We start from the raw sequence: 24494 nt of genomic DNA on the forward strand, positions 1-24494 counted from the left end.
ATATAACTAAATAATCCTTTTAACTGCTCTTTCACTGTGGCTCTCTGACCAATTAACTCCTTTTGTTGTCTGCACCTGACCCACTCTAGTTTACTTGTCACTCCTTAATCCCACCCAAATCTTCTCAGTCTTTTTCTGTATAAAAGTACCAATCTTACCCCCATTAAATTGCACACATTCCTAGAATCTTACCCGCTTCTATTGGCAACACAATATTGGGTGGCTTTATTAGGAATTTTGCCCAGCTAACTGGTATTATAATAAAGCCTCATTACTCTAATTAAAAGAAAACTTGGGTGGTTGAATTCTTTCAAGGCAGACCCCGTGTACCCTTGCATTTTGTGGTTCCCAGCACCTCAAACCACAACATATTGGTGGCCTGTACAGGGAATTGCCTGACCCCCCCTCCCCCCAAGCCTTCCTCAAGTCAAGACTGGAAAGTATGTAAGCCTCTTCTCTCTCTTCCTCTTCCTTTTCATGCTCTATCATTGGAGATCACTCTCCAAGCACCTAGGAAGGCTTGGAGGTGTTTTTTGAGGCTTAGGCTCCCAGGATTTTGGTTCAGCAGTTTGGTTTGAAGCCATGGACCTGGGCGCACCTTCTGCTTCATAGAGGACAGATGCTCTATCCACAAGCTTATGAGAATTGGGATTCTCTCAATTCTCAGGACATTAGACAATTGGGGAAACTACAGACATCTTTTTGGTTTCCTGAGGCTTACCACATCCCAGGATCCTCCTGTACAGGGCAACTTCCAGCCCCCATGCCTATGTCTACTGGATCCCCCTTCTCTTCTGACCTCATAGCCACCAGATCCTCAGCCTCAGCAGCCGGACTCAGTGGGACTTCCCTGAGATATGCAACTAGGTTATCTTTTACAGAACTGGGAGAAGCTCAGTTTCCAAGAATAGAAAAGGAAAACTTTGTGCCTGGTCTCAATATGGTTTAGAGGACCAAGAAAATTGTCTGTTTCTCCCTATAATTCTGCCTCTGATCAGCCTAAGGCTATGGTGAAAAGTTAGAACAGCTAAAAACATCTTAGCTGTTTTTGAGATCAATCATTAAGGAGTGGCAAGTAGCCTGGGGTAGGCCAGGTGTAGACTATGAAGGGAGATAAGTGATCTAAGTGATCGTGATTGGAGAACCCCAGCACAAGGGAAGTTAAAAAGATTATTATCTAGGTAGAAATGTGTGGGAAAGTTTAGGGCCTTTTAGGAGTTCAGTTCCCAAAGACATGGTCTTTTCCTTGTAGGGGTCCAGCACAAATCCCATAACCCCATCATCACAATCCCATCATAACCATATACAACATAAATACAAGGTAAGATACCCATCTTTTCCTCTAATTTTCTACCTTTACCCCTCACTTACTACCACCTCACTTTCCTTCCTCCCCACGCCTTCTAAAGGATTCTACTAAAGTTGACATCTTTTTCTCCTTATGACCACAATTTCTCCACTACTGTTGCTTCTCCACATACTGTATTTACGTGTAGTTCTCTCCTGCCAGTCCCTCTCCTTGCTCTCCCCAGCTCCCAGAGATCCTGCTAATTATCCTTTTCAGAGAGGTTAGATTGCTTAAAGACTGTGAAGCCTGTAGTTTTTTTATCTCCCTCAAATTCATCTACTTAACCTTTACCTGTGCCTGGGGTCTTGACCTTTGTCTTGCCACTGGAGGAGAGGGTGAAGCTTACAACTTTGCACATCTCTGCCCATTCATATCCAGGTCACAGAAGAATCAAGACATCACCCTGATGACGTCCTTGGTCTTTGAGAATGAAGGAGGAACAACAAGGGTTCAGTATGAATTCTCTACACAGAGAGAAGAGCTTCCAAGAGCAGTTGTTTTGAGTTAACCTTGTTGCATGTATTTCTTATATGTGTGCCTCACTATCATTATGGTGGTTTAAGTTTAAGCTTACTACTCCCATGGAGGTTATATTTGTGGGAAAGGAGTGACTAGGTTCTTAGAATATTTTATATTAACTGTTTTACCGTGTTATCTGAGAGTAGTACTCACAGCCCTCTGGGGGCCCAACCTACCAATTCAAGCAGAAGTTAGGGAATGCTATTTTCTTCTTTTTCCTCACCCTGCTTCCCCTCCTCCCCAAGAAGCTTAGAACAATTTACTTTTTGTCCTGTGTGGTTTTCATTTTTGATTTCTTGAAATATAGCTCTGAAAAGATAAGCTTTTAAAAAGCGACTCCACTCCACTTTAAAACTCAAATCACTCTGGCTCACACTGAAAGGCCAATGGATGCCCCAGCCCAAGCCTCTGTGGCTAACTGTTAGGTTTTGATGGCTTAGAATGAATACATAGCAATTGTTTTCTGTTCTGATCAGAAATTGTGAGAGTCTTCCTGCTCCCAGATATCTTTGTGATGGTAAATTGAGTCATCTTTTGTCTCAACTCTTACCTAGACCTCCTCATTGAATGGTGTGGCCTCAGACAAACTGAGACCTAGGAAAGACCTTAATTTAGAAAGGCCAAGGTTACCCACTACATCCTGGGACATTGCTATCATCTTGACCTTTGTCTTGCTGCTGGACTTTGATGACTCTGGAGAAGAGAGTGAGGATGACAGCTTTGCACAACTTCCCCCACTCATCTAATTCACAGGTAAGTTAAGACATTACCCTTGTGATGATATTGATCTTCATGGAGAATGAAGGTGGGGAGGTCATTTGTATTATTCCCAACAGAGCTGAAACTAATACAAAATTAGTCTTGCCTTAGGGTGACTGATGGGGTTGATAACTTTTTAAAAATAATTTTTAAATTTGAGACTCAAAGCCCAGAACAGAAATGCAGAATAGAGAAAAGAAACACAAACATATCATAAGCTTAAATATTAGAACTTAAATACAAAGAAGGAAAAAAAGGCATGTCGTATGCTTAGCAGAACATAAGAGAGGCTTCAAAATATGTAACAATAAATTTTCATTTCAAGAAAATTGTATGATAAATAATGCACATTGTGTTGAGAATTGTCCATCTTTTTTTGCTTCTTTGTGAGTTTTTTTTTCTCCTTCTCCTCCCCAAGGCTGCTATGAAGTTTAGATATGTTTATCTCTAGCTATAGATATATACATACACATATACATATATACATACATATGTAGACATATACTTTCCCAAGCCCTGTTTTACTCCTGATCTTTGTTTTTATATTTGTGCATCTCTTGTTTCCTATCCATCCTGCCTGCCTCCTTTACTTTACTTCTACCCACTACCTTGCCTTCCCCCCTTAAAGAATCCCTCCCCTATTCTCCCATTCTTATAAAACTAAACACCCTTGTATATCTACCTTTTTACCTATTCCCTCACCTCCCATCTAAAGATCCCTCCCTTGTCCTCTCCTCCCTCCCTATGACACTGCTGTTTTATTTCTTCTGAATTTAGAACACTTTTATGCTCTTCTAAATATGTGTGTGTGTGTGTGTGTGTGTGTGTGTGTGTGTGTATGCCCTCCTCCCCCATCTAATTCCTCTGTATGGATTCTTCCTCTTGCACCTCATTTGTATAAAATAATTGCTCTTTTCAGCAGTTCCTAAATGGTTTTACTTTTTAAATTCATATACTCAAGTTTACCTTAATCTTTCTTATGAGCTACCCAATTATTAATAAGAATCTTAGACATACATTTAACATGTATAAAAAGTAAACAGTCTGTCCTTATGAATTACTTATAATAAGTCTTTTTTATGTGCCTTATGTTTCTCTTGGTTCTTGTATGCCAAATCTTCTATTAAGTTCAGGATGTTGTTGTTTTTTTTTTTTAACCAAAGTCTTGAAAGTCTGAGAGTTTATCAAATATCCACTTTTTTCATTCAGGATGATACTTGACTTTGCAGGGTATGATATTTTTGACTGGAGCCCCAATTCTTTTGCTCTTCAATATATTGTGTTCCAAGATCTGTGGTCCTTTATTGTCTCAGTTGGTAGGTCTTGTGTAATTATAATTGTGGCACCATCATATTTAAATTGTTTTGATCTTGATGCTTTTAACGTTTTTTCCTTGAACTGGGGGTTTCAGAATTTGACTATGATAGTCCTATGAGTTTTCCTCATAGGATCACTTTTAAGTGGTTATTGATGGATTTTTTCTATTTCTATATCCCCCCCGTTCCACCCCCTTGTTCTAATGCTTCAGGACAGTTTTATTTCCTGTATTATTGTATCAAGAATTTGAAAAATCATAACTTTTAGTTAGTTCGATTATTTTTATATTTTATCTTCTTGATCTATTCTTTCAATCTGTTTTTTTTATGTTTCACTTTCTCTTCTATTTTTTTCAGTATTCATATTTTGTTTAATCATTTCTTGATCTCTCATAATTTTGCTGGCTTTACTTTGCCCAATTCTAATTTTCAAGGTGTCATTTTCTTCCTCAAGATTCTGGATCTTCTTTTCTTCTTTTTTTTAAGCAATCGGGGTTAAGTAACTTGCTCAAGGTTACACAGCCAGTTATTTCTGGGCGTGGTGCTGAGTATCTGAGCCTGGATTTGATCCAGGTCATCTCAACACTGGAGCCAGTGCTCTTACTTGCTGAGCCACCTGGCCACCTCAAAGCAATCAGGGTTAAGTAACTTGCTCAAGGTTACACGGCCAGTTATTTCTGGGTGTGGTGCTAAGTGTCTGAGCCCAGGATTCGATCTCCAGGTCTTCTCAACACTGGAGCTGGTGCTCTACTCACTGTGCTACCTGGCCGCCCCCTGGATCTTCTTTTCTAACTGGTTGACTTTCCTTTCATGTCCTTCTTGTTTTTCTTGGATTATTTTTTTTTACTTATTTTTTAATTTTTTTCCTCCATCTCTGTCATTTGATTTTTAGAGTCTTTCTAAAGATGTTCTACGAATTCTTTTTGGAGTTTCTTTCCTTCAGTATCCTCCTTGGAAGATGAACCCTGGTCATCTCTATTCCTATAATAGCTTTATTCTTTGCCTAGGCATTTTTTTGTGGTAATAGCTTAATTTTTGTAATCACTTTTGGCCCTGAGGCTTTCTTCCCCACTGCCTCTGCTCTCACTGGGCCTGTGCTGGTTCCTTCTCACCCTTGCCACTCTTTGTAGCATAGTTGGGTCTGGCATTCCTCGTCAGCAGAGGTTCAGATCGCCAAATCCCTTCACTATCTGGGGGTAAAATTTCCTGTAGCTGGGGCCGATGCAGCCTCTCAAACCAACTAACCCTAGGACTTGCTGACTGTTGTTGAAATGGAACCTAGCCTGGAGGTGTTTATTCTTCACAGGGACCAAACCTCATCGTGGAATTTTTCTTTCAATCTTCTCAAATTGTCCCAGGAGAACCCTGGATGTGCTCCTATTCTTATTTATCTCCACTCACACTTTGGTTGCCCTAAAGTGTGATTTTAACTCTTTTGTGGGGTAAAGTATTGAACTTGGAATTTTCTGACCTACTCCTTCATTTTCCCATAATCCTCCATAGCAACTTTTCATAACTTGGATATTATTTGAGTAAGAAATGAGAGAAACTAAAAAGATAGTGGAGAAGTTGTTTCCCTGTTAAACCTGTCTTATGATGTTTTGCAACTGCCATTTAGAAAATTAGGTATTTTCATCTATATATTTTCACCTTTGGCTTATAAAAGTTAAGAGAAAGATGCAGTTAAAACAATTTGACTCCCACTTATGAAAATTATAACATTGTTAACTAAGGTAGTTGGGTTGTTATTGTTTTAATGCTAAAACCTAAAACTGGTAGTTGATTACTGGAGGTGTGTATGTAGAAAGGAGGGGATGAGATGAAAGCCTCATCCAGATTGGATCTGCATTTAGAGCAGTCCTCAGAGCTAGTAAAAAGGCACAGTCCACAGCAGTTCTAAGGGTAAATGGGGTGGATAGGAAGCACCTTCTCAGGGTTCTCTTGCATTCCCCCTTTATTTCTGTGAACTTCCCAAAAAGCTTGTTTGGGTTACAGAGTTCCTAAATAATGAACTTGGCTTGCTGAGAATTTGCAAGTATATAGAAATGATCTCTAATAATTGGCTGTTACAACAGGACAAATTTAAATTTGAGATGAAAGTCCTGGCTAAAAAAAAAAAGTCCTTTTCACCAAGCTGTGATTGATTAGCAAGGTAAAAGTTCATGGGACCATAATTGATTTTTTTTTTGCACACTCTTTGCTTTTTATTTGAAAATTTTGTCCTAATGAAAAGTAGGGTGGTTAAATAAAAACCATGGGACCTTTACAATTCTAATCCAAAGGTAATGGTGCAATGCTAAGGACAGGAGATTGTTTTGAGGTGGGTTGAAACACACCACCTTTTCTATTGCAATGGATTTTGTATGGACATATATCTTCTTTTTAATTTTTTTAAATTTTTCTTCATCTTCCTTTTTATCTTATTGTTTTATTATTATTTTATTTTTCTTTTCATAAAAAGAAATATTGTGAAAGAATGACTATATTTCCCTCTAACCTATCCAACCTCCCACTTATTCTATTTTCTACTTTGACCCTGTCCCTTTTCAAAAGTGTGTACTTCTAACTACCCTCCCCACCATTTGCCCTCCCTTCTATCATCCCCTCTCATATACCCTTCCCCCTACTTTCCTGTAGAGTAAGATACCCAATTTGGTGTGTATGTTATTCCCTCTTTAAGCCAAATTTAATGACAGCAAGGTTGACCCATTCCCTTTTGCCTTCCTGTTCTTCCCCTCCATTGTAACAGTTTTCTCTTGCCTCTTTTATATGAGGTAATTTACCCTATTCTATCTCTCCCTATCTCCTTTCATTATATTCTTCTCTCACCTCTTAATGTTATTTTTTAGATATCATCCCTTCCTATTCAACCGATCCTATGCCCTCTATGTATACATGTACACATATATATACACACTCACATATGTATTTATACACACATATTCCCTTTTATACATACATATATATGTATTTGTGTATCTATTTCTATATCTATATATACATATATATTCCATTCAACTATCCTCATACTGAGAAAAGTTTCATGAGTTACAATTATTGTTTTACCATGTAGGAATACAAATAGTTCAATTTTAATAAGTTCCTTATGATTTCTTTTCCCTGTTTACCTTCTCATTCTTCTCTTGCTTCTTGTATTTGAGAGTCAAATTTTCTATTCAACTCGTTTTTTTTTTCATCAAGAATGCTCGAAAGTCCTCTATTTCATTGAATAACCATATTTTCCCCTGAAACATTATACTCAGTTTTGCTGGGTAGGTGATTCTTGGTTTTAATCCTAGCTCCTTTGACCTCCAGAATATCATATTCCAAGACCTTCATTCCCTTAATATAGAAGCTGCTAGATCTTGTGTTATCCTGATTGTGTTTCCACAATACTCAAATTGTTTCTTCCTGGCTGCTTGTAACATTTTCTCCTTGACCTGGGAACTCTGGAATTTGGCTATAATATTGCTAGGAGTTTTCTTTTTGGGATCTTTTTCAAGAGGCAATCAGTGAATTCTTTCAAATTCTATTTTGCCCTCTGGTTCTAAAATATCATGGCAATTTTCCTTTAGAATTTCTTGAAGGATGATTTTAGGCTCTTTTTTCTTATCATGGCTTTCAGGTAGTCCAATAATTTTCAGATTCTCTCTTCTGGATCTAATTTCCAGGTCAGTGGCTTTTCCAATGAGATATTTCACATTGCCTTCTATTTTTTCATTTGTTTGGATATGTTTTATAGTGTCTTGATTTCTCATAAAGTCACTAGCTCCCATTTGCTCCAATATAATTTTGAAGGAATTATCCTCTTCAGTGAGTTTTTGCAATTCCTTTTCCATTGGAAAAAATCAGCTTTTTAAGGCATTCTTCTACTCATTGGTTTTTTGGGCCTCTTTTGCCATTTGAATTAGTCTGCTTTTTAAGGTGTTATTTTCTTCAGTTAGGTTGTTGACTCTCTTTTTATGATTTTCTTGCATCATTCTCATTTCTCTTCCCAGTTTTTCCTCTATTTCTCTTACCTGATTTTCAGAATCTTTCTTGAACTCCTCCATGGCCTGTAACCAATTCATATTTTTCTCAGAAGCTTTTGATGCTGGAGTTCTGACTTTGTTGTCTTCCTCCTGTTCCATGCTTTGATTCTTTTTGTCCCCAAAAAAGGATTCTATGGTCTGTTTGTGCTTCCTCTGCTTGTTCATATTGCCAGTCAATTACTTGACTTTTGAGCTTTTTGCCACAGTAGAACTCTGCTTTCAGAGAGGAGAGCTTTGTATTAAATTGCTAGGGTTTTCACAGATGTTGTCAGAGGTCTCAGGAGAGCACCCTCTCTACAGACAGTGCACTGACAAATGGCATTTCTCACCCCAGGACCACTGCCCAAGAAAGAGACCCAGGTCTAAGCAGGTCAAAGCAAGAGCAATTATCCTCTGAATGGTTGCTTGGTCCCCCTATGATCTGTAGGCCAGGAGCTCCTGAGGCAGCCACAGAGCGGATGCTGCAGCCACAGCTGCCATGCCTCCATGACCTCTTGCCCCAGGGGCAGGAGCTGGACCATGCCCTTCCTTTCCAACAGACTTCCTGACTGACCTTTTACTTTCTTTTTGGTGTTTATGGGTTGAAAAGTTTGGAAACCACCACAGCTGGTGATTCACTCTCCTGAAGTCTGCTCTGGCCACCACTGCTGCTCTGGGGCCAAAACCATGTGGCTCATGCAGGACTGAGCTCAGCTCCCAGTGTGCTGTGGTGAACCCTTTCTGTTAGCCTTCCAGGCTGCCTTCAGTGGGAGATTTGTTTCTCTCTGCCACTTTGTGGGTTCTTTAGCTCTAAAATTTGTTTAGAGTCATATTTTATAGGTATTTGAGGTGGTTGTGGGGGGAGGTCATGAAATTTCCTGCTTCTACTCTGCCATCTTGGCTCCTCCCCCCTTCCTCCCCCTATAATTGATTTTATTTTGTGTTGTCTCATGGATCACAGTAATCAATCTATAATCAAAGTCATCTGAGAGAAATGCCACAAGCTACTCAGAGAGAATGTGACACATGTAGAGGTCTGCAGCCAGAAAAGCTGAGAGGACAAGTTTAGCCTCAGTCTAAGATGGGATCTTCATGGCTTAATTTCCCCATTGTGTTCCTTTGAAAGGGAATGTTATCCTCCTGGCTATTCCTGAGTTTTCTATGAGGTAGAATTGATGAATCTTGTCACTGCTTTATCCTTTTATAGAAAATTTCTATAATCAGAGCAAATGGTCAGTAAATTAGTACTCAGGCTTGTCATCTGCTTGCCTATATAACCATATGAATTATTATCCCATAGAATAAGGATGGGATAATAAAATGGGTGTTTGAGATCTGAGCTATTCAACCTAAAATTAATCTTTTCTATGTCCTAAACAACTTAGTAATTGGGTATTGCTATTAATTACTGAAATTAAATCAGAAACATCTTCAGTTTGGTTTGTAATTTGTAATTTCAGTGTAATCAATTTTATTAGAGGGACATAACCTATTTGGCTTAGTCATTACTTAAGTATCCTCCCAAGTCTTTTATTATAATTGGAGTAAAAATCTGTCTCTGGCAAATTCATTTGTGTAACTATTGAACCCAAGGTGGAAAATTTCTACCTGTTGTTACTTCCCAATAGTTCCTCATCCTTTAAAAGGAATTGGAATCAGAGTGGAAACTTTTGAGAAACTAACAAGATCAGATAACCCTATGTGTCAAATGTAAATGATTCTAATGGGGCTTTTGCTTTCTTTGTTTTCTCTCATTCTGATATCACTTTTAATTCTCCCTATATTTTGGCTCTACATATTGAACTTGCTTGTCAGATTTTGGTTTTTCAGACAACAGGCCATTCACCTACAATTGATAGCAAGGATTGCATACCAGCTAATGGCCCCCTGTCATCCCCTGGATGCACCCTGCACTCAATTCCACTCAACTTCCTCTCTGGGACACCCTAGATGCAGGGACAACTCTATGCCCATTGCCAGCAGCAAGCAGTTTCTAAAGCTGAGACTTTCACCCCTTACCACAAAAGATTTTGAGCCCCATTTGTTTGATGGGGGAGTGATGGGGTTATGGGATATGTGCTGGATTCCTAAAGGGAAAAGACATGTCTTTGGGACATGGGCCCCTAAACGCCCTTGAACTTTCACACACATTTCTACCTAGCTACTCAATAATCCTTGTAACTGCCCTTTCACTGTGGCTCTCTGACCAATTAACTCCCTTCATTGTCTGCACCTGACCAACTCCACACTACTTATCACTCCTTAATCCCATCCAAATCTTCTCACAGTCTTTTTCTGTATAAAAATACCAATCTTACCCCCATTAAATTGCACAGATTCTTAGAATCTCACCTGCTTCTATGGGTTACACAATATTAGACAGATTTACTAGGAATCTTGTCTAACTGGTGTTATGATAAAACCTCGATACTCCGAATGAAAGGCTTGAGTGGTTGAATTCTTTTGAGGCAGACCCCCTGTTCCCTTGCATTTTGGGGTTCCCAACATCCCAAACCAAAAGAGTTATATATTTATGTATGTGATATCTACCCTAATAGATTGCAAGCTTCCTGAGGGCAGAAACAGCTTCCTTTTTATCTTTGTAACCCCAGCGCCTAGCACCATACCTGGCACATGACAGGTACTTAACTACTGATTGATTGATTAAAATGATAGATGTAACTTGAATAGTAAATGAGAGAGAACAAAAATGTAGGCACACATAAATGCTGTTTGAGGTCTGACTCAATAACCTCTCCAAAATGTCACCATATGTCACATAATATCTGAGACATTTCATTTTAGGCCCAACTTAATGATGCTACTTAGGACAGCTAGATGATGAAGTGGATAGAACACAGGACCTGGAGTCAGGAGGACCTGAGTACAAATTTGGCCTCAGACACTTACTAGCCATGTGACAGGGAGCAAGTCACTTAACCTTACTTGCCTCAGTTTCCTCATCTATAAAAATACACTGGAGAAGGAATTAGCAAACCACTTCAGTATCTTTGTGAAGAAAACTCCAAACGTGGTCATAGAGAGTTGGACACTCAACTACAACAAAAATGGAGCTACTTTTATCTCCTAGTAAATAATTTAGGTGCTCTTCTTTTTTGGGGTGGGGGGAAGAAGAAAGGGAATCTTCGAAAGCTGTGATTTTTTTTTCCTTCTGCAAACTAAGACGAGCTTTTCACTAACTCATTCTAGCTTTGATGAAAAGACTGCATGTCTTCCACACACTCAAGAAAATATTTAGGAGGATGAGAGAACCTATAAGGAAATATAAAAGCACAATTAGATAGATAGATAAGGATCACCTCCTGACAATATGTTATGTCACCTCGGGAGCACTTCCATTCTTAAGAGTCTGTTGACATTTCATTATCAGCCCCACAAGGCAAGGTGATAACTCAGCCATTTTAATTCTGCAGTGAACTGAAGTATGTGTACACAGTCTTTTGGATTAAATGATTTTTTTTTTCTCTTCAAAGGGGCTTTAAATTGTTTCTTCATTTCTGATGTGTAGATAGAACTGAATTTGAATAGCTCAGTCTACTTCCTATGCAGTTTGATTGTTGACAATAAATAATACATGTTTGATAACAATCACTGAAATTTGGATGAAGCTGGAACTTGAAAAAGTCTAGTAGGTATGGTTTTCTACCTATAAAAACATGTTCCTTTAAAAAAATTCTGCTTATAAAAAATTCCTTTTAAAAATCAAATTCTCTCTGAAGTAGAATAAATAATGGCTTTTCCCATTATGCCCACAAGGAGTTTTTATATGTTGATTGGAATTTCATTTAAAAAACTGGCCTTTTCACACTGTGTGTTGAAAAGGGAATATATTGCAAATTAATTATGGGAAAATCCTAATTATCTTTTGTTACTCAAGAAAGAGAAGTGAAGACAGAGTCCTCTGTTCATTGGAAAATCCTCTGGTATCCTTTGGAAATGAGAGTTTGAGAGGTCAAAGCCCATGGCAATTCAAACACTTAAACTCCAAGGAATACTTCTAGTGTTTCTTTGGGTTATGGTTATCATCACTTGTTATATTTCTCTTATTGTTATCTTTCCTTCCTTAAAACTTTGATGATGATAATATAACAAGAATTATTCTCTTCCTTCAGTGGGCAGCAGCATGGAGTAGAAGAGGAGATCTAGGACCTTGTTCTGCCTCTACAACTAACTAGCTCTAGGTTTCCCTTTTCTGGGCCTTAGTTTCTTGGGTTGAGTGAAGCAAAACAAAGAAGTTAGACTAGATAATTGCTGGTTTTTTTCTTCAGTTCTGTTTCTGACTCTTTGTGATTTCGTTTGGGGTCTTCTAGGCAAAGATTCTGGAATGGTTTGTCATTTCCTACCCCAGTTCATTTTACAGATAAAGAAAGTAAGATAAACAGTTAAGGGTCACACAGCTAGCATGTGTCTGAGGCCAGATTTGAACTGGGCAGTCTTCCTGAATTCAGGTCTGGCATCCTATCCTCTGTGCCACCTAGCCACCCTTACTGAATACTATGGTCTTTTCTAACTCTCCCATTCTATAAGATTCTATGAATGGTGTCAATGGGCTGGCCAAATACCTTTTCCACATCTTACCAGATTTCCCAAAGACCTGAGATCCTAACTGATTTTATGTTCTGTTTAATCTTGTGGGATTATCAGTATGGACTTTCATACTGGTTACTAAAGAAAGCTTTTCTGCTTAGGACCATTGTGTAATGTCTACAGCAAACACAACTGACAGAAAAGCAAAGGAAATAATGCATGAGGTCACGTAAACAAATAGTATATTCATCTCATCTACCATGTGCATCAAAATTGTGGTGTTGGTAATTGAGGGAGACCTTGATGAATTGCTATAAAATGTTAGATAAGGGGCAACTAGGTGGTGCAGTGGATAGAGCACTGGACCTGGCGTCAGGAGGATCTGAGTTCAAATCCAGCCTCAGATGCTTATAAGTGTTGTGACCCAGAGTAAGTCACTTAACCCCATTGCCTACAAACAAACAAAATGCTAGATGAGGATGAAACCTATTGAATTGTAAAAAGATCCTTGAAATTCAAGCACAAAGGATTGGCTTCACCTCCAAGATCTTTCACTTACCAGTTTGCTAGCTGAGGCTGTGAACACACCCTTGTGCCTCTCCATTTCCTCATCTGCAAAATAGAGATGATAATACTTGTACTACCTACCCCTTAGGGTTGGTTTTGAGAATAGTGCTTTGTAAACTTTGAGGTGATAGAAGAATATGAACAATGATTCTTATGCTGAAGAAAAATTTGACCAGTTGACAAATATTCTAATCTACTTGGCAATTATATTTCTCAGTGTAAACTAAACAATTAGTTTTTTGGCTGATAATTTAGTCTTTTAGGAGTTTGATTAATGTGAATATGATTCCCAGGGCTTGGTCACCCTTGGGTGAACTGATTAAGTTGCTGATTATGTAAAGGGTGAAATCAAACTCTGGGACTGGGGCAAATCCACTATGGTATAAAGGACTATATAAAAGTAAATTGTTCTTATTTGTATAGGGCCAAGGAGAGGTTATGGTTTCTCTTTCTGATTAATTAGGGAGGGATTCTAAGGGGAGAAGGAACTTGAAAAATCACAGACATTTTCCATTTTGGTCCTACCAGCTCCTAGTACCTTCCTCTCTGAGGGGAAATATAGTGAGTACTCTCTGGTCTCATTCTTCCAGAGCCAGGAGCATTATGTCTCCCCTGGGTTCTAAGGTACCCTGAGGGATTGGGGTGTCTTTTCTCTAAAGCCTTTTGCTTGAATGCTCATTGGCTGTCTTCCTCCCCATATACACTGTTGTATATGTGCCAATGACTAACATTCCAGTTCCATTTAACCACTAAATATCAGTTAGTTTCTACAAAGGGATATTTACTTTGAAGATTACAAAATAGAAAAAAGTTTTAACATTTCCCTCAACACTTTAAGGGCACATTCTTCCCTATCCCACTTCAGTTTCTGAGAAAGCTGGGCTCCTGCTTTTCCTAAATAACATTATCTCCATCAAGCTTATGTCCTTGCCCCTTGGGGCACTGATGTTGAGCCACTGTAATACTAAGAAGTTAGAATGCCCACTTTCCTTTTTCTGAAAAGAAAAAAAAATGCCAAGCATGTCAAGAACACAAGCTTGTATTCATAGAGCCACATGGCTTTGGACATGGACAGGGTCTTAGAAGGAGTCAGAGATCTGTCAAAGTTGAACAGCCACACCAAATGCTGAAAAGAATTGCCCAAGCCAACTAAGATACCCCAGTTTCTGGCTATATCATCATTCAAAAAGACCTTATTCTAGCCACTTGGTTAGTAGACTGAAGCCATCTATAATCAATCAGCCAATCAGTCAGTAAACATAAGGTTTAGTATGTGCCAGGCACTATTCTAATGCTGGAGATAAAAAAGAAGCAAAAAGTAGTCTCTGCCCTTGAGGAGCTTACAATCTATAGTATATATGCAAATGTGCCACAAGCATTTCCATTCTGTATTATCACAACTCTCTTGGAAGCAGACTCTCCAACCTCTCCCACATAGGAAATTTGCATCAATCAAGTACATTGATGTTTCTGTGTATGGGCTAGTCCTTATTTCAGAAGCCATTTTCCTTCTATTCTGATTTTATTTTGTATATTTACGTAATGCTGTTACCTTATTAGAATATAAGCTTCTTGGGGGCAAGCAATGTTGTTTCTTTTTATTTTATCTGCAACACTAAACTAGGTGCCTAGTTTTTGATTCATTGATCTTCTTTAGTGGAATAACAATAGTAACAATAATATAGCAGATGTTGGGGCATCTTGACCTGCATGATATACGTAGATCAGAGCAGGCCAGAGAAGACAGGATGATGCTGGGGCAGCAGCTACCTGGGCTAGGTGGATAGTTACGTGATTTCTTTCTTGCTGGGGAGTCTAGCTTGACAGGGTGGGGGAACAGAGGAAAATGAACTGTTCACTTATGGGCAGTTATTCCAGGGGTGAAGAATTGGGGGATGAGTTTGAGTACTAAGGTGTGAAAAACATCCTTGAGACTGAACAGAAAAAAGATTAAAGCTGATTGAATTAAAGCGAAGCTTGGGGAAAAGTCTATCTGGATGACAATGACTGGAGTGAATTGACCATTGACAAAACTCTAGCCTGCCTGAGCCTTTTGACCACATCTGGAAGGTTTGGTTGCCACATTCCCCTCTGTCTCTTACAGACCCTTTCTCAAACTCGATACCTCATCCTTATTTATCTCCTTTATTTGTTGTGGTCCCATGAAGTGACAAGGACAGCAAACTCAGTGACCTTTCTTGTCCTTCCCTACCAAGCCTCCCTTTGCCAATTCTAGCCTGAACATCTCACCTTCTCTTCATCTATTAAATGTTCCCCATGTTTGTGAATCCTTCTAGGAGAGGCTTCCTCTTCCCTTTCCAGTCACGTTTTCACAGTTCATTTAGAAGATGTCTGCTCCTTCAACGACAGAGATGAACAACTTTGCTTGAACTCATCCATAATCCTTCTCATTGCAGCAGCATTTGTGGAGAAATTTCCTCAGCTCCTCCCTTCACCAGCCAGACACCTGCTAATTTGCACGTTGCCCTGATTAGGCCAACATAAGAAGCAGACATAATGGAGCACGTGTTCTGCTCTGTTGCATCCCAATCTCATTGAGGGAAGCACATCACATTTGCCTTTGTCAGAGAAGCTGAGACCTCCCTTCACCGAGACAGGCTTCAGTATCAGATAAGTATAGTCTGGTAGCATCACTTTTCAGTTCTTTGCCTTAGACACATCTTGGCTGTGTGACTCTGGGCAAGTCATTTAACTTCTCAGCAATTCTCTTTGACCCAAGTTGTAGAACAAGTGAGGATGAGTTTTTTTTTAACTTTATTGATGAAATCACAGGTACAGTCCCAAACCAACCAAACCAATAAAATGGTCATGCCAGGGATCAACTCAGGTGTTGATCAGTCAAAGGAATTGAATCAGAAATTGTAACCAAGGAAGCAGGGAATATATCCAAGAAGCAAATATTAGGGGAGCAGGGGGCTCAGCTAGGTAAATAAGAATCTGGAAAACACAGATACCTGAGAGCAGACAGCTGAACATTTGTAGTCTGGATAATTAGTAATTAAACAAGACCTGAAAAAACAGCAAGACAGGTTAACAAAAGACAGGAAGACGACCAGGAACCAGGAATTTTTTGTAGGTAACTGAGAGTGCAGGGCAATGCCAGCAGGAGGACAGGTACTAAGCATCATATTAAAAGAAACAACTTTGGTGAACTACACAGTGTATGGTTCCAGCCTCAGCAGCCTCTTACTGAGGGAGAGAGGGCTAGACAAGGTAGGGAGAGTCTGAGCTCAGTGATGAGGCAGCATGAGGGGCAGATCTACTATACTGCTACCTGCTCTGGTCCCACCTTGTTGTTCTGGTAAGAAATTCAAAGGATCAAGTCCCTCCCAAGACCACCTGTTGAACAAGACTTGCCAGAGGGCTTTCATGTGATTATAAATGAAGGTAGCTAGTTTAATGATGAGTGTGGGGTGAAGGGCAGGCATAGTTCTATTAAAATTAGTTCCATGAAATTTGTGTTCCTCATGCAGCTACTCTTCAATGCTATGGAGTAAGGAAAAAAAAATCACACAATGGATTTTGGCATCAAACTGCAAGATTTGAAATTTATCAAACAGATATGCTGTTGGCTATCTATGTGGCCTGAAACAAGACATTTAATTTCTGTGGGACTCTACATCCTCATCTATGAAATGAGTTGTGTTAGGTGATCTTGAGGACCCCTTATTCCTTAAAATCTAAAATCTTCTAAATAGAGAGCCATGGGAGGCAACATGGTATAATAATACAGTGGGCATTGGACTGAGAATCGGCATGACTCAATTCAAGTCCTACACCAGTCATTAATTAGCTGGGTAACCTTGGGCAAGTCAGTCTTCTTATATGAACCTTTGTTTCCTCACCTGCAAATTGAAGAGGTTAGACTCATTTGCTGGTACCCCACTTTTTGCTGTAAGAGTATCCACTTAAATGACAAAAATTTCATGGATTCCTATATGATCGAAGCTATATCATTATTATCCATTCATTTAAAAATACATAAGCTAAAAAGTTACTATGGATTCAGTAACGTTTTTAAATAAATGTGTGTTTTATTCATCGCAATAGCATCTACAGACAATTAAAGAGTAGTTGTACATCTATATGAGACATGTTATGCTATACTTTAGAAAATAAGTCTGTTTGTGATCTTCCTAATACTTGGCCTTCCTTTAATAATGCAGACTGCAACCCATCCATACAACTTAGACCATGGGACTCTTGTCCATAAATCATCATAGGATCTCAACCCCAAATGATGGAGGCTTCCTTCTCATGGCATTCCATGCATGCCAATGTTACCAGAACATGTATTGCCTGCTTTTGATCTTTGGGTCTTGCTATAGGAGAATTTCTAACTTCTATTCTAGTCATAAATGTCCTAAATGATTATGTCAATTCTCGTTCTCAAATCATTACTGGATCTGTGCCACTGCCTTGGGGATCATCTAGTTCAATCTGGACTTGTAATCAGGGAGATCTCAATCAATAAGTGTTTATTAAGTACCTATTATATTCCAGACTCTGCTAAACACTGGGGATATAAAGAGAGTCAAAGACAGGTCCTGCCCTAGAGGAATTTATAATCTAGTGAATTCAAATTTTACCTCTGACAGTAGTTGTGTGAATCTGGACGAGGCACTTAACCTCTGTCTGCCTCAACTTTCTTAATCTGTAAAATGGTGATAATAATAGCATTTACCTTCCAGGGTTGTTATAAGGATTAAATGAGGTAATATCTGTCAAGTGCTATGTAAATGTTAGCTATCATTATGTTAAATATTGCCATTAAGTTCATCTGATCCTCATGAATGCAAGGCCCTCCACTATATTGGTCACCCTCAATGTTATCTGGCTCAATCATATCCTTCCTAAAATTGGACCCAGAACTAAACACAATCTCACTGGATATGTACAGGGAGACTCAGCTTTCCTTTTCCTGACAGCCAACAAATGCTGCTAGAATTAGCCACAATTCTTTCTTGTGGCTCTCTGAATTTGTTGTGATCCATGAAAGTCTGAGGGCCACATATTAGGGATTTTTTTTTTTTGCTATTTTTGTTTCACTGCCTCCTATACAATATCTGGGCCTGAAACAGAAGGATTGGACATTAAGATTAGAGATGTTCTCTCCAAAGGTGGAATAGTTGAAAAGCAATCATAATAATGAAATAGATTGTGGGTGTAATGTGCCTGTGTTTTCTCATTATGGCATCTTTGGCTGTGATGTTCTTGTATTGAAGGCACCACTTATATACATTAAAAATGATGTAGGTGACCATTTAGAATGATTATTGCCCTCCTAAGACAATTTGGGGGCTACTTTTATATTAAGAAGTCTCATAATGTATGGTAAATTTTTAAATGAATTCCTTTATTTTAATGGATAAATGTTACAGAAATGCCTAATAGAGCACATTCTTTATTTGTTTCTTATTTTTTTCTAATAACTCCAGGATCCTCCATTATATAAAGCTTATTTCCACATTCAGGGGGATCTGATTAGCTGACATGGTAAAGAGCCTCTGAAGACCTCAAACTATCCTGAAGTAAATAAACTCTCATTTATCCTTGCTGATAGATCTGCTCCCCCCACCTCACCCCAATCCTATATTCTACATAACTCTGCCTTATATATAGCAAAATTAGAATGTGTTTGGTTTTTCATCCATCCCTTTGTGTCAGGCCCTCCTCTCCATTCTAGTAGCATCCATCTTTTGCCTCTTTCTCCCAAAACATTAATCCTAGAGATAATTGGGCAGCTCAGGGGATAGAGCATTAGACTGAGAGGGAGGAAGCCTTGAGTTCAAATCCTACCTCAGAAACTTTGCAAGTCATTGAGCTGCAGTTTACTTATCTGTGAAATAGGGATAATAATGGTTCCTCTCTCAGAGTCAGTGAGGCTCAAATAAGACAACATATGTAAAGTGCTTTATAAAGCTTAAAGTACTGTGGAAATGCTTTCTATTCAATCTAATCCTTCTTTGGAACTTGGTTATATTTTTATAGGACTCTGAAATTGCTAAAGGTGCTTTATCTGTGTTATTCCATTCAGTTCTCTCAATAATTCCACATGGTAAACAATGTCTAAGATAGATGTATCTTAGGCAAAACCACATAGCTAGTATGGTATGGCTGAGATAAGAATGTACGTCTTTGGACTTCTGGTCGCATGTTCTTTCCAAAGCACTTTCTCCTTTTTTAATGCACAGGGTAGCCATGATTTGTAGGGAATTGTTTTGTGTGAGTGTGTGTGTGTGTGGGGGGGGGGGGTATTGAGTGATTTTGCTCATACACTTAGACAACCTGGAATAATAACTGACATTTAAGGATTGCAAAGAGCTTTTCATACATTATCTCAGTTGAGTCTGACAATAACACAATGAGGCAGGTATAGCAGGTGTTAGACACAGAGACAGAAAGAAAGGATAGACCTGTAGAGTGACTATTCTACATTACTAGATCACAGGGTGCATGGAAAGGAATAATATACAGGAAGAGAGAAATGTAGGGAGAAGCCAGGTTAACAGCCTTGAATGCTAGACAGAGAAATTTCTATTACATCTTAGAGGTAATAGGAGCTTCTGGATTTTACTGAGCAGGTTAGCTATATGATTAGATCTGAACTTTAAGAAAATCACTTTGGGAGCTATGTGGATGATGGATTGAAGTGGGAAGAGGCTTGAGGTAGGGATGCATCAAGATCAATGTTTGGCATTGTTTATGTGCCATAAAAACATAGAAGAGAGAACTATAAATAAGCAACTATCCCTTGCTGTATACAATGACTAAGGCTAGGTCCCAATTCCATCAATGTCACAATGGGATAGAGTAAATGGTAGAGATCTTCTCTCTTTCAAAACCAAATTTTTCATAAAGACCGCCAATCCCTTGGTGTTTTAGGTTCCATATTGGAACAAAATGAGATACTCCTAGGTTATTCAGCAGTTAACAAAAGTAAATTTAGCTATAGCACAAAAAAAGGAGATTAAAAAAAGATAGACATTGAGATTTTTCTAGTTGATTGAGCTGAGACAAGCTTCTATTATGTCTACCTGTCAAGCATTAGAGTTCCCCTGGTTATCCCCTGCTTTGTATTCAGTTGATGAGGAAGTGACATTAATAGCCTGAGCCAACCAAGTTGAGTTCCCTAAACGAAACAAGTCTCAAAAATTTCTCAATACCTTTAAAGCAAAAACCAGCTTAAGTTACATGGAGGAAGGGTGGATGAGTTAGAATATTACTCCTACCACAAAGTTTGGTTAGGCAGAGAGTTTTTATTAAATACTTCCCTGAACTATGAAAGCAACATAATTTAATCATACAAAGGCTAGGCCAGGATCTAGGTTTATCTTTTGCCCTGGGGCTTCATATTTGAATACTTTAGTGGATCCACACTATTAATATGAGTATGCCCTCTAGAGGTGCAGTTGACAACTCATCTATGCCATCTCAGACTCTGTGAATCTTGTCCATATTCTCCCTTAAATCCTCCATGGGGAGGTCAGTCAGTGTACTGGGGGTCTTCTAGATCTCTTAACATTGTAAATGTACCAATACAGCATGTATCTTGAGCTTAATACATGACTAGCCCTCTTCCTTGAAAAGTTATGCATCTTTTTTTGATGTTTTTTAATGGTTTAAAGAGCCTATATAAAGCTCTTTATATAGGTTTAACTTCACACATCTCAATTATAATATTTTAGGTTATTATTTTACATATCTCTGCTAAAAAGAAGCATAATCTATTTCTCTATGAAGAGGATCAGTCAGCAGCCTTTACTCAGCACCTACTATATGGTCAGCCATATACTACTGAAAAAGCAAGGAAAGGAAGGGAAAAGTAACCAACAAAGTTTATGTTATCATCCCTGTCCTCAGGGAACTTAAAAACTAGTTAAATGAAATGGTGAGATGAGACTCATGAGGGAGATAGAAAGAAATACAGTAGAAAATAGTATGATACTAAAGTCCTAGACTTTTTAAGGCTGGTGATTGATTTGGTTCTTTTTAAACAAGCAACTTTGCTAAGTGTCATATGTCATATGTCAGAGTTCTGTATACAGACATATAAGTTGGTGTGCCTGTTACTATACTGCCCTAGAGAAATGATAATTGGCCTTGGAACTGATCCTCTGAAAGTATATTTAGTGAAATAGTTACTAATACTATCAGACATATATGATTCCCATTTGTTGGTCCATTTTTTTTGGTCAAGCACCCTTTGGCCTCCCATGCACACTAAATATTTATCAGCTTGCTAAAAAAATGCATTCTGAATCTTATATAGGCTCTTTATAAATAATTCAAAACTTTTTGTGGGAATATTCCTGTAGAGTTGGGTTCTAATATCAATATTTCAGCAATGAATTGACATCAAGTCTGCCAGAAACCAACCTGTTTATTATTTCCTACATTCCTATGCATTCACTGAGACATTTTGATCCTGATCACTCGTTTTTATCCTGCAACATCCTTGGGCTTGGTATGGTTAGGTTTATCTAAGCCATTGCCTTTTGGATTGTGTGCTTTCTTTTTTCTTTCTTGATGATTTAGGTGAAAGGTAAAGGGTTGTGGTGATTCAGTAAAGGGTAAGGGAAAAGAGAAGAAAAGGCAAAGACAGCAAGAATCTTGAAGAAAAATGAAGAGAAACAGAAAGAGACATACATATAGAGAAACAACAGTCAGGTAATCTTATAGAGAGACAGAGGAAAAGACAGACAAAGAAATAAAGAAGCAGAGATAGACTTAGAAAGACAGATTCAGCAAGCTAGAACCAGAGAGAAACAGAAAGACAGAGAGACAGAGAGAGAGAAATAGACACACAGAGAGAGGGCTATAGAGACTGAAACATATGGTAAGTCAGGAGAGACAGAAACAGGTAGAAACCAAGATTTAGAGAACACACAGAGTAACTGAGGCACACATACACACACAGAGAGACAGAGGGAGAGAGATATACACACACAGAAAGAACCTAAGAAAGTAAGGGAGGCATGGGGAGACAGAAGGACAAACAAGAAGACTGAGAGTAAAAAACACATAGAGACATACAATGAGAGAGAAAGAGGGAGGGAGGGAGACAGAAAGAGACAGAGAGACAGAGGCAGGATGACTTGAACAGTGAAACAAAAATAGGCAGAAGATCGAGAAAGACAGACACACACACACAAATCATCCAGAAGTGCATACACCAGTGGCATTGATAAGACATAATCATATTCATACACAGTCAGAGAAGGAGCAACAGAGGAAGACAAAGAAACAAAAAAAAGTGAACAAGTGAGAGATGTAAACAGAGAGGAAGAAAGAAATAGACTCTTCATTACTTTATTGGCAATGGCATTAGAATTGTGGAAACCGGAAAAAAGGTCAATTTGTGGGCAAATGTTAGTTAATAATAATAATAATTCATAATTTTAAAGACTGGTTCTGATTAGTATGAATAATGAATTCCCTTAAGTGATGGCATTATTTGAATTTACATGGCATATTTCCATTGGGCCAGAACCAAATTTTTAAAAACATAATTTTAACTTCAAATTGTGTGAAATCAAATATGTGTGACCACTTTGTGGGATACATTACTCTCACTAATAGAGACTGAGCTGTAAGATCACTTGAAGGTTTACACAGCACTTTCTTTCACAACCTAGTGAGGTAGGTAGTATAAATATTATCCCTATTTTCCAGAGAAAAATGAAACTCCCAGAAGTGATTTGTACAAGGTCACATATTCCTAGCACATGGCTCTTCCACCATTTCACATGGCCTCTTACATTATTTTTTTTAAAGTATTTTTTTCCCAATTACATGTCAAGACAATTTTTATATTTTATTTTTACAAGATTTTGAGTTCCAAATTTTTCTCCTTCCTTCCCTCCCCTCCCCTCTTCCTAAAATGGTAGGCAATTTGATACAGGTTATACATCATATTTTTCTTTTTGGGATGTATGGTTTGTTGTAAAGAAACCTGGCTTAAGACTCAGGTTAAAGTCTTGGGTCTATTAATAATTTGTTAAATTATGCAAATCAGTTGATCTCATAGGGATCAGTTTTCTCATTTTTCAAGTGGGAATGATAATATTTCCCCTATTCACCTTACAGTTGTATTTATGAAACTCAGATAAAAGACATGACCATGCTTTGGAAACTAAAAAATGTTATGCCGTATAAGAAACTTATTATTGGCATTATTACAATCATTATTATTGCTTTGATGGAGCTGGTGATTTCATTGTTCTGGGAACCTCCCGGTGTGGAAATTCCATCCATTGATACAAATCAGCAACTTACAGTTGCTGCAATTTATAGTCTTATAGAGTTGTACTCTTATAGAGTACAATGAGTGGTTAAATGACTTAACTATGGTCACAGCCAGTATGTGTGAGGTACAAGGTTGAAACAAAGTCATCCTGACTTTGAGACTGACTCTCTATACACTATGCAACCGTCTTTCAAAGAATTATTATAGTTATACTTTATGTGTTTCCTGACTAGTTTATACTTAAATTTCCTAATAAGTAATTTCTAGCTTAATGTCAAACATTGATTCATTGGGAACTGTCTAAAACATGACACTTGCTAGTGTGGTTTGCTCATGGTCTGGATTTTTCCACTTTTTTGTCCAAATACAGTTATTGTATTATATGAGAAACAATCTGGCTTTGTTTCCTGAATAGGGCTCCCAGTTTATTCCTTTGGTCTGCTTTTAGTTCCACTCAGCCCTAAAGTAAGAACATTAGCCCTGGGCTAAAGTCCAGGAAATACATTGATTCACATTTTTATCAGAGTAAACAGTGACCTTGATGAGTCTACTTTTTGCTTCCTCTTTCTTCCACCAGTTCTGCACGATGTAAATAGCTCGCATGTTGCAAATGTGAAATGATATGTAAGTTTATTATCATTAGTTACTGTTAATTGAAATAGCATTTTTTGAATTATATACTGGTAATTATTTCAGAGGAAATTATTTCCACCTCCTTACTCTTTTGCCTGATAATGTATTCCTTAAATTTATAGTCACAGGAGGTTTAATGGGTGCTTATTAAAAATCCAAAGAGGGAGTCCTGCTTTTTCTTTCATTGTGAAGTGGAATGATATTTCATATAGGCATATTTTCTTATGTCTGTCATTAGAGAATGGTCCACTTTGCTTTTCTGTTTCCACAGTCCAGTCTTCATCCCCATTTCCATCCTCATCCCCATCCTCATAGACATCCCTTAGATATAACCAGGTGTTTTAATAGAAATAATATTGAATTTAGAGATAAAAGACCTGAGCTCAAGTCCTGAGAGTCTCACTAATTAAAGCTGTGTGATAATGAGCCAGCTGCTTACTTTCTGTCAACCTCAGTTTTTATAAAATGGGGACAAATAATACAGACTTTACTCAAATGCAATAACATCTGTGTTTTGAACAGCT

At 38.2% G+C, this 24494-nt stretch overlaps 1 long non-coding RNA gene across 13 annotated transcripts in view; it reads left to right on the forward strand.

The window, feature by feature from the left end:
* Positions 1–512: 512 nt before the first annotated feature.
* LOC138146092 (uncharacterized) overlaps positions 513–24494 on the forward strand; it is a 193383-nt gene continuing 169401 nt past the window's right edge. For 2 of the 13 annotated variants that reach the window (XR_011164391.1, XR_011164394.1), the window contains exons 1-3: positions 514–1321; positions 1727–1867; positions 2422–2620. This is a non-coding gene — a long non-coding RNA (uncharacterized lncRNA). Of the gene's footprint in view, positions 1322–1726; positions 1868–2421; positions 2621–24494 lie in introns of all 13 variants that reach the window. The other 11 variants (XR_011164392.1, XR_011164395.1, XR_011164390.1 and 8 more) reach the window with 10 other exon arrangements.

Source organism: Petaurus breviceps, unplaced genomic scaffold (assembly GCF_028583685.1).
Source record: "Petaurus breviceps papuanus isolate PSGF00001 unplaced genomic scaffold, PetGlider_PUasm1.0 90752, whole genome shotgun sequence".
NCBI lineage: Eukaryota > Metazoa > Chordata > Mammalia > Diprotodontia > Petauridae > Petaurus > Petaurus breviceps.